The sequence below is a fragment of the Epinephelus lanceolatus genome, chromosome 17, assembly GCF_041903045.1.
Source record: "Epinephelus lanceolatus isolate andai-2023 chromosome 17, ASM4190304v1, whole genome shotgun sequence".
Lineage (NCBI taxonomy): Eukaryota > Metazoa > Chordata > Actinopteri > Perciformes > Serranidae > Epinephelus > Epinephelus lanceolatus.
In genome coordinates this window covers 43,062,594-43,071,906 of record NC_135750.1, presented here as the reverse complement: position 1 = coordinate 43,071,906, position 9,313 = coordinate 43,062,594, and the positions used below count along the sequence as shown (strand labels likewise).

The 9,313-nt window shown below is 39.1% G+C and overlaps 1 pseudogene across 1 annotated transcript; it reads right to left on the bottom strand.

Annotated features, from left to right (window-relative positions):
- Positions 1–2,963: 2,963 nt before the first annotated feature.
- Positions 2,964–4,518, bottom strand: LOC144458343 (uncharacterized; annotated as a pseudogene). The gene is made up of 3 exons (XR_013487835.1): positions 3,940–4,518; positions 3,532–3,814; positions 2,964–3,395 (listed from the first exon to the last, which is right to left on the bottom strand). The product of XR_013487835.1 is annotated as an uncharacterized LOC144458343 (transcript).
- Between the last annotated feature and the right edge of the window lie 4,795 nt (positions 4,519–9,313).

The window sequence follows — 9,313 nt, the reverse complement described above, 5'->3', positions numbered from 1 at the left end:
TTTTTCTTTGATGGATCTACAGAGGGTCAGTGAAGATTTAATGACTAATAATAACAGTCACAGCCTAATTACGTCAAAGTTCAGAGTTGAAGATTGTAAATGGAAGATTTGGGTCTGATAAAGGCATTGGGCGTTACACCTGTTTTAACTATAATGGTAACAGCGTTATTGACTATGCCATAGTGTCAGCTTGTTTGTTAGCACAGATTATCTATTTTTGTGTTGATCCCTTGGACAAATGTTTGTCAGATGTCCATTGCCTTATTAGTTTAACTATAAGAGCTAATAACTTGGGTATTCATAAGTGTGAAACTCTTACAGATACTGCTTATTATGATCCCGAAAAAGAGAATAGACACATGGCCCATTTAATGTTTAAACACCGATGGAAATCTGACCTAAAAGCCACATACCAAGAAATCTTTAATTTAGAAGTTATAAAAATGTATGATTCAATGATTGATGCGATTAATATTTCCAATACAAATCTGGTTGAAATAAATAATATTAGTAAAGGTATATGTGACATTATGGTAGATCCTGCTAAAAGTTTGGGTTTATGTAAGGCATATGGTCAGGATCTGTACAAATTTGGTAGAACGTCAAAAAAACTACAAAAGAGAAAACCCTGGTTTAATGCTGAATGTGTTGAGGCCCGTAGAAAATATTTTAAATCCATGAATATATTTAAATTTAACCGCTCTGCTCAATGTAAAGTTGAAATAAAATGTATAGCTAGAAAGTATAAATCCATCATAAGAAAATGTTCAAGGCAGTTCTATGATTCTTTACATAGGAAACTTCGTACACTTAAGAAATCTAATAGTAATGAATATTGGTCTATTCTAAATGCAGGTAAACCATCTGGAAGATTAGGAAATCTATCTGTAGAAACCTTTGCTGAATATTTTAAGAAACTCAGCCAAAAATCGAGTGATAATTGTACACCAGAAGACCAGCAATTTGACCTCAGACAAGTCACCTCTCCTACAAATGAATGCATAAATGATTTGTTTATTTTGGAAGAAATACAGCGAATGGTAAAAAAAATAAAAAAAAGCAAATGGTATTGATGAAGTTATAAATGAATATATAAAGAACTCCCCTTTGGAAATGCTGAACATTTTAGTAAAATTCTTTAATTTGGTACTGATAACAGGTATAGTCCCCACTGACTGGTGTTTAGGAGTGATAAAACCATTATACAAAAACAAGGGACCAGTAGATGATCCTGAAAATTACAGAGGTATTACTTCACTTAGTTGTATTGGTAAGCTTTTTACGGCTGTAATAAATTACAGACTAACTGCTTATATAGAGTCTGAAAGAATTCTTGGAGAAGAGCAGGCAGGGTTTAGGAAAGGCTTTTCAACCATTGACCATATTTTTGTTCTTCACTCACTGGTTGAATGGTACTTGTATAAGAAAAAAAGACTATTGTGCTTTTGTTGATTATAAAAAAGCGTTTGATTTGGTAGCACTTGGTATAAACGGAAGAGTATTAAATGTGATACATAATATTTATGAGAATGCCAAATCTTGTGTAAGAGCTGGTTATGATTTATCTGAACAATTTGTATGTAATGTAGGAGTGTGTCAGGGGGATAATTTATCACCACTATTGTTTGCACTATATTTAAATGACTTTGAAAAATATGTGAGTCAATGGTACAACGGACTTCAACTTTTCTCAACGGAATGCCGCAATGTGATGAATGGTGAAATAGGGATAAATTTGAAATTATATGTCCTGCTTTACGCGGATGATACGATTGTACTGGCAGAGACTCCTTCAGAATTACAGGCCACATTAAATGCAGTTGCTTCTTATTGTAAAAACTGGTATTTAACTGTCAACACAGACAAAACAAAGGTTGTTATTTTCTCTAGGGGGAAATTACGGATACTCCCAGAATTTAAGTTTGGTTCAGATAAATTAGAAGTTACTTTTGAGTATGACTATCTTGGAACATTATTTAATTTTAATAGACAATTTGATAAAGCAATAGCTAAGCAAGTTAAACTAGCTAAAAGAGCTTTATTCTCCTTGGAAAACAGAGTTACTAGATTACAGTTACCTGTTGATATACAATGTGAATTATTTGACCAGCTTATAGTGCCTTTTCTTTTATATGGGAGTGAAGTCTGGGGATTTCATAAACTTGACCAAATTGAAATGCTTCACAGATCTTTCCTGAAATGTTTACTTAATGTTACAGTTTTTCTCAAATGCTAAAACACATTTCACAAACGTTTCCTCTATGTTCCCCAATGTCTAAACACAACACTCTTTTCTAAAGCTACATAAACACAACCACACCTTCTCACTTCAAAACTCAAACTTTCACACCAAAAGAGCAGCTCGAAGCTTTCAAAAATGTAAACACTATACACATCATTACACACTACAGCAAAACAATTGAAAACACAATGCTCAATTTGTGAGAAGGTTCTTTGTTTCATAACTGCCAATGCATATTTTTTTAGAAACTTTACAGTAACGGATCTTCTTAGATCTCTGTAGAGGATTAGGCATTTAGATTTGTGAGTTTCATATGAAGAGTATAAATCTATAGAAAATACTGCATCTACACTACTGTAACACAACTCAATGCAAAAACAGAATCTATTGCACACAACAACTCTTGAAAACATGTTCAGGGTGTGAAGTTTTTTTATTTACTTTATTCACACCACAATCACTGTGCGGCATCATGTCGCTGAGCTGCATCGGGCCACATCACTTCATCCACATCGCAGGCTATATTTTCTCTTGCCAGGCACCGCGGGAAAAACCCCCTGGAATGGCGAATCCATCCTTGGAAGGCCTCCACTGGGATGTCAGCACAGGCCAGCTCCATTGCCCTTAGGAGGTTCTCTCTAGTGTATGGTTGTCTGTCATAAACCTTCCATCTCCACGATGAGAAGAACTCCTGTATAGGGTTCAGGAAAGGGGAGTAGGGTGGCAGACAGACGTTTAAAAACTGGTTACTGTTGGTGGTGAACCACTCTCTGATTTGGTTTGTTCTGTGGAAGCGGACATTGTCCCAAATGATCACATAAATGGGATGTGCGGGCCCAGGATGGTGTTGTTGGCGGTCCAGGAGGATGTCTTTTAGCTCCTCTAGGAAGGTGAGGAGACGTTGGGTGTTGTAAGACCCAAGGACAGCATGCCGGTGGACAAGCCCCTCCGAACCCATGGCCGCACAAAGAGAATATTAGAATATAAAAAGAATAAAAAGAATATTACCCCCCCGTTGGCCAGGAACCTCAGTGATGGCTCTTTGGCCAATGATGTTACGGCCTCTTTGCCTTCGTTTCTGCAAGTTGAAGCCAGCCTCATCCAGGAAGAGGTACTCATGAGGTCTGGCCATCGCGTCCAACTGTAATATCCTCTGTGAAAATGTGAAAGTGCACAGGTGTTCAGAACAACAGTCAATCAGGTAGCACAGTATTGTCCAGAAGTAATGTAGGCCACTGAGCAACACAGTATGTCCACTAACTGTACTGTGAACATGGATGTATACTTACTTGCACATACTCGTAACGTAGGTCTTTGTGTCGCGCAGAGTTGCGCTCAAAGGGAACCCTATAGACCTGTTTCATCCGCATCTTTTGGCGCCGGAGAACTCGGTCTATTGTGGCCAAGCTGACATCATCAATGCTCTCAAAGTTGACATTATCGGCAATGACTTTGTCTCTGATCTCCCGGAGTCTGATGAGGTTGTTCTCACGAACCATATCCACAATGAGGGTTTCTTGTGCCGCTGTAAATATGGCAGCCCTCCCACCTCTATGTGGCATTCTTTCAACTCTAAAGACAGAAACATGTGTTGTCAATTGACATGTTTTACAATAACAACTGATTTGAAACCAATAGACTACTTTCACAGGCTTGTAAAACTGTATTGTGACAAAGAAAGCAATAGAGTACAATACCTGTTGTGTTGTCTGAATGCCCTGATAATGTTGGCCACGGTGAACCTACTCAGGTTTGGACGGACTCTTAGTCCTGCTTCAGCCATTGTCATGCCATGGACAATGACATGGTCAATGACTGTTGCTCGCATCTCGTCTGTAATGATGGTGCGAGGTTGTCTTGCTCTTCCTCCTGGACCTTCTCCTCTCCCTCCTGGACCTTCTCCTCTTCCTCGTTGGCCTGCTCCTCTTCCTCCTCTGATTTGAACTCCTCTTCCTCGTTGGCCTGCTCCTCTTCTTTCATGGCCAGCTCCTCTCCCTCCTCTGACTCGGATTCGTCTTCCCCTGACTCTGCCTTCATCCATTGTGTTTGTTTGGAAACTGTGCACTCTGAACTTGCTTTTATACATGTGGTCACAGCATTAGCAACAGGTGTCTTCAATTTTGAGTCGTTGTGTGTAATGAATGACGCCAGGTGTGTTCATTGTGTTCAAATATTGCTGACTGTGGCAAGCATTTTGCATCACATGAGCTTTCATTTGAGAATATGAGCAGAGTTCTTTTGCAACTTGTGTTTTAGCAAGGAAAAATGTGTTTAGATTTATGAGAATGGAGGATTGTGTTCTGTGAATTGTGTCTTCATGTGAAATGTGTTTATGATATTGGCAAATGATGGCTAGATTTAGTAAATGTGTTTAGACAACTGGTCATTTGGTTTAGAGGATTGGCTTTTGTGTTTTAGCATTTGAGAAAAACTGTAATAAACGCACAGCAAATTGTATTATTTATAGAGAGTTTGGTCGAAATAGTTTAGATTTAAAGGTAAACATGAGAATGATTAACTTTTGGGTACATTTAATTAGTCATAATACAGCAAAAATCTCTTTGACTGTGTTTATTGTTTTCAAGATTTTGTATGATGACAATATTTTTCAGTGTAAATGGATTTCCAAAGTTAAAAATATTCTTGATGATTGTGGTTTATCGTACTTATGGCATGACGCTGGACGGATGAACCCTAAATATTTAAAATTAATGATTGAACGTAGATTATCTGATATGGAACTACAGAGATGGTATGAGAAATTACAAAGTAACCCTTTATGTGATAGTTATAAATTGTTTAAAACTGATTTCACTTTTGAACCTTATCTGATTATGTTAAGACCTGCCGAAAGAGTTTGTCTAAGTTTCAGTGTGGAAATCATAAGTTACCTATCTCTGAGCGCAGGTATGATCGTGAAAATATCCCCCGGAAATGTACTCTTTGTTTGACTGGCAATCAAGGAGACAAATATCATTATGTACTTGTGTGTTCTTTTTTGATAAAGAGAGAAGAGAGTTGGTTGGACAGTTCTACAGAGCAAATCCAAATATTTATAAGTTTCAAAAGTTAATGTCATCTCGAAAAGTAAAGGTCTTGTCAAATTTGTTGAAACTTTTAAAGAAAATCTTGAATAGTTTCTCTTGATTTGCTTTGACTTGTATGTATGTACACAAATTCTGTTTTATTTATTTTGTTGTGCATTGGCTGCCGCCTGTTCTGATTTGTTAATGTTATTTTTTGTTGTCTGCCCTTTATACCACGGGGAGGGGTCAAAAGGAATAAATGAAATGAAATGAAATGAAATGAAGTAGCCGCTGTGTACCAAAAAGCTATGATAACGTTGATGAAACCATGTCATCCGATACTTCATGGAGTATTCGTTCAGCGTCTAACAGCTAACAGCGGCGCAGTGATGCGAGGAGACAGGTGAGGTGTGTGAGGTTGAGTCACTTGTCGCTGTTAGCTGTTAGCCGCTGTTAGTGGCCAGCCCCGCTGTTAGCTGTTACCCGCTGTTAGTAGCCAGCTGTTAGCCACTGTTTGCGGCCAGTGCCGCTGTTAGCTGTTAGTCACTGTTAGCTGCTAACAGTGGCGCTGGCCTGTGATTGCATTACCCTTGTCCTTCAGCAGCTCTCTCCACCTGGGAAAGGCTACCCCCAAGTTGACCCTCGTTTTTTGAATTCGCCAGTCACGTTGCCTTTTTGATTCCCCTTTGTGCTTTCTTGGCGACAAGGATTCCATCTCCCTTGATGCTGCATATGCATGATCCTGCATTATGCTCAAAGAGTGGGACTTTGTTATGCTGCAGTAGTGCCGGGGTAGTAGCAAAGCGCCTCTTGCTCCTCTCCTTAGGCTTCTCAGTCATGCAGCACTGGCCTGGCTCTCAACGAAAATGCCGAAAGTGTGGCTGTATGTCCCTTGCTGGTGGATGTATTCTCAAGATGGCAAATTGTTATGGAACCCCCCAGACAACTTGCCTGCACAATGTACAAACAAATCCGAAATTCTCCTTTTACCAGAATAAGTCAGATTTTTGGTGGAGGTAATAATACACCAATGATGACATATTTATGAATGCAGACATCGACTGTGTGACTGAAAACGTTACACAATGTCCCTTTAATATGAAGTGATTATTTCATTCTACTGTCGCCCCTCCTTTCAGTGGGAAAACAATTACCGTAATACTGCAATAGTGGTGGGTCTCGATTTTCAGTTCATTGGGTTTCATCCAATTAAGCATATTAAGCAGGCACATTATGCCCTCTCCTTTACAATGGTATTGGCTCAATTCAAGAAATGCAAGTTTTCCTCTTCGTCTTCATTCATAAAAATAAATAATTCACATGCGTATCATGCAGTTATCTTACCACACTTCCTGTATCATTTCAAATCAAAAGCCCCTCAGCGATTTCTCCGGTGTGGGTTTTATATGTGACCGACATAGAATATAGCTACTATTATCTAGCACAATCAGTTAAAAACGCATTCAGTATAGTATTCGTATTTACTCACATTCCTTTACTTTCAGGAAATACAGTTTGCAGTTTGCATGCGTGTCTATGCACGTGCTTTCACATCAGCTGTTCATCAGGTGGCAGTTCTTTAAATCTGCTAATATTTGATATCTTGCTTTCGCTGAGTTATAGTGTTCAGCTAGCCTCTATGAATAAGTAATAAAATGAATGTTTCAAATTGATAAATACATTAGAAAATTGAAATTAAAATAAGAATTAAAGACAAATATAAAGCCTAGATAAATAATACAATGTGGGCAATAATTAATAATAGGCTGACGTGTAGTTAAAGCATAATGAACAGTGTTCACATTCAAGTAAATCAAGGACAGGAGGATGCTGTGTGCTGGAAGCCCTCTAAGGTAATTGAGATTGTGATATTGGTATTCATAGATCAACTTCTAATTGAATCAATTTTAATAATTGTTCAGCCCCTCCTGGATTGCTCTGTGATTTGGCTACAATGAACTTGTCTGACTAATTCGTAACCACTTCGGGTTGTCTGTCTGTGCGTTATAGCAGTCTTTTGATGGTTATTTACACACTGTCCATAACAATAACTATGTCAGGTAACAAACTGTGTGGACTTGGATCGGGTTTGGTCAGGAAAATGCAGCCCAAGCTGCGCTCTAGCGTGCTCACCTGTGCGTGTGCGCACGTGTCTGCGTGCGCATCGAGACGGAGCCCGCTCCTCTCCTCTCCTCTTATATGCTTTCCTCACAAGTGTGTGAATTGACCTGGATATGAAGCGTCCGTAGTGCCAAATAATATAACGGTAGTTTCTAAAGAGCTAAGACGAAAAAAAATAAATAAATCAGCAGCGGCGCTGCTAGGTGCATATAGGGGAAACCCTGTACTTCAAATCAGTTAGCCCCTGTTAATGACCAAGCTGTACAGGAACATAGGAAATGCACGCACTACCATTAATATATTTAAGAAGGCACAAACAGTGCGTAAATACAGTAAGAAATAGTTAAAGACAGAATATTTTGGTTGGTGTCAAGCAATAAACTCAAGAATTCGACAGTCCATGTCCTGTAGATGAAGCTATCCTATCCAGATGCAGGCACTTCGTGGTCATGACGGTTGGGGCTCAATCATCCTGTTTGCTCTATTCTACACCCTGACTAAAGAGGTCCTCGCGATGGCAGCTGTGTCCTGGTGGCGCTCTGGGCCGTATTCTCAACCCTTGTGCTATTTTATAATTGTCATGTTTTCAGACTGTCTGCAGTTCAGTGGTGTGCCACACTGCTCAGTTCTGGTAATCACAGTTCCCAGTCGTAAATAGTTTAATGTAATTCAAGCTGTCTTTCACAATTATATCCATCTCAAATTCACTAATTCTATGATGTCATTGATGAATCGGTGCCCGGAAAGGGCCTCAGTCCGTGTCACATAGAGCAGAAAGTAGGGCAGCCTCTAATCAGCCTGACCTTTTCCTGATCTCACGTACATTAAGGGCGTACATAGTAGTTGGTAACTCATTTTGAGCTCAGCAAGATGGCCGCTTGGTCGCCCTCTCATATGCATATGGCATCATTGCGCCATAGATGCTTGGTTCATATTCAGCAGTGATCCAGAGCATCATTCATCTACTGCCTACAGGGGAAATACAGCCAGTCAGTATACTCTTGAAGATGCTCATGCAATCTCTAATCCTTTTAGTGACACTCGTCCAGATAGAGATAGATGCATTTAGCATTGAATTTCCCAATCAAGTGTTGGTAGTATCTATTAAGGCTGAGCAATATGGGAAAAAAATAAAAAAATAAATAAATGAAATAAAATAATAAATAAATACATTTAAAATATGTGTGTGTGTGTGTGTGTGTACATATGTATATACCGTAAAACTCAGAATATAAGTCGCATTGGCATATAAGTCGCAGTCTATTTTTTAAGGTCTCAAACAGGGAAAACAAGGTTTTATATTACTATTTGTTAATAAAAACGTTATACAAGTTATTCCTACACTGTTTCCCTTTATTTTTAATTTGGAACACATTCAAAACACAATAACCTCTTAAGCAGCTTTGGTTACTTTTCAGATTGCAATTTTCCAAACAACCTCTTCAGGAAATAAAATTACGGTATAACAACATTGGTCAGCTTTCAGTGAAAATGTAGTGTAAAAATAAATAAAATCCTATTGTCTGTCCTGATTATTGCTTGGGCACTGTTATGTACGTGACAACACCTATACATAATACACACAGACACACATTGGCTGTTTGTTTCTCCCTCTCTCCTCGCTGGAAGTCTCGGACCTCCAGCCGCCCGCCTCAGCCTTGATTAAACGCTGAAAATAAAATAAAAGAGGGAGACATAGATTTTTCCTATTTTATCTTATTTTGTTTTATTTCTCCCTCTCCTCTCGCTAGAAGCGTCGGACCTCCCGCTCCCGTCTCAAACACAGAGGTCTCCCTCTCTGCAGCTGAGCACCCACGGCGCACGCCCAGCCTGTTAAATAGCCTGTAACCACTGTGTAACACAAACTCAGTGCTTTGGTCATTAAATAATGTCGGGCTCGGTTCGGGTTTGGACAGAAATATGC